Source organism: Protobothrops mucrosquamatus, unplaced genomic scaffold, assembly GCF_001527695.2.
Source record: "Protobothrops mucrosquamatus isolate PMUCROS unplaced genomic scaffold, P.Mucros_1.0 scaffold1265, whole genome shotgun sequence".
NCBI lineage: Eukaryota > Metazoa > Chordata > Lepidosauria > Squamata > Viperidae > Protobothrops > Protobothrops mucrosquamatus.
This window is the reverse complement of record NW_015387471.1, coordinates 100,459-102,205: the sequence shown is the minus strand read 5'-3', so window position 1 is coordinate 102,205 and position 1,747 is coordinate 100,459. Positions and strand designations below refer to the sequence as shown.

Here is a 1,747-nt window from a genome sequence, read left to right as displayed (position 1 = left end):
ATATAAAGCTTCAGCAGTTTAACATTGCACAGTAGAATTACCAGCCGTCTACGTATTTTTCTAAAACAAACAGCTAATCAAATGCCAGAACGGTCTATGTCCATCTTAGATGCCAGCCTTTACATGTTTTCATCTAATTCACTTTCCTCAGTTCCCAGAGTTCCCTGGTAATTGAAGAGTGCACCTCTGATGCCTGTGAGAAAGTAAAATAACACCTAATCTCGGTTTCTGTTGTCAGAAGCATTTGTCTGTTTTTCCAAGTTGATATATGAGCAGCTAGCAAAAAGTCATAGAATATAGAACAAGGAAAGATAAGGTTGGAAAGGACCTTGGAGGTCTTCTAGTCCAATCTCCTGCCCATGGCAGTAGACCTTATATACCATCCTGGACAAAGGGCTTTTCCAATCTCTTCTTCAAAACCTCCAGTAGATAGAGCATCCAAAAGTTCTAAATGGCAAGCTGTTCCACTGATTAATTATTCTCTGTGTCAGAAGATTTCTTTGTAGTTCTAGGTTAGGTCTCTCTTTAATGACCTTCCATCCATTACTCCTTGTCCTGCCCACAGGTGCTTTGGAGAACAGGCCAACCCCTTTTCTCTGTGGCAGCTCCTCAAGTATTGGAAGACTGCTATCATATCAACCCCTAGTCCTACTCTTCATTAGGCTAGACTTACCTAGTTCCCTCAATTGATCATTGTACAGTTGAGCTTCCAGACCCCTTATCATCTTTGTTGCTCTTCTCTGCATTCTTTCTAGGGTCTCAATATCCTTTTGGTATTGTGATAAACCAGAACTGGACACTTCCAGTCATTCATGCAGGTTGTCACAAACAATTGCTGGTAACATTAGAAGCTCAAACTTGCCCAAAGGTGTAGTAACTATACAGAATAAATGTTTTTGCTCCTCCATTCTGGAAATGAAACTGATTCTCCTATGCTGTTAATTGAATTCTCAACAATACAAAACAATGAAAGAAAAATTTGTAATAGAAGTAAAGCTATAAGAAATATCTTGCACAATCCATGTCATCGTAAAGAATTGTCAAAATACATTGTTAGTCTCTCTGTTGCACAAGATTCTGAAATCTATCCATGCCAGAGAGACTAAGTCCATTATACTGTGGGGTACAATAGCCTGGCTACCACAGAGGAGTATTCAACAGCAGACAAATCTCTCTATCTCTCTCTCTCCCTCCCTCCCTCTCCCCCCCCGTGTTTGTGGGGGGGGATTCATAGTGATACATTTATGTGATATACCATGTTTATGTTTCCAACAGAGGCCTGAGGATGAGGCGGTTGTTGATTTGGGAGGCACCAGCAATGTTGTTAACATTCATTATGAACCAGAGGAGCTGGAAGGTAAGACAATTATTTCCTAGTGTTTTTATCTCTTCCTCCATTTTTCTGTTATACCATGAATAATTATTAAATATTTGAGAATGGATCTAAATGTGTTTTCTATTTGAAACTACCTGTGAATAATGAAAAGTATTTTATGTATCACACAACCAAAGCATTCTACATTTGTTTGAAACAGAAAATCCACCAAAATTGGGACTTCCGGTGGCAGGCGTCTTCGTCGGTCGCAGCTGTTTGCTGCCTCCCGCCTGTTTCGCGTAAAAGCCGGTTTGACAGCTAGCATCAGCTGTCAAACGGCTTGATACCTTTCCCCTGGGCATAAGGGGATAGGTGAGCTGCCCGGGGTAGGAGTTGAGTTCCCGAGTCGTCCTATATGGACGATGTAGGTGA

At 41.0% G+C, this 1,747-nt stretch overlaps 1 protein-coding gene across 1 annotated transcript in view; it reads left to right on the top strand.

Annotated features, from left to right (window-relative positions):
* Window positions 1–1,281: 1,281 nt before the first annotated feature.
* The window catches only part of SLC4A8 (solute carrier family 4 member 8), a 51,275-nt gene continuing 50,809 nt past the window's right edge, over window positions 1,282–1,747 (top strand). Inside the window, exon 1 of the mRNA XM_029285090.1 lies at window positions 1,282–1,357. The gene's annotated coding sequence lies outside the window, so the exon portion shown is untranslated. The remainder of the gene's footprint in view (window positions 1,358–1,747) is intronic.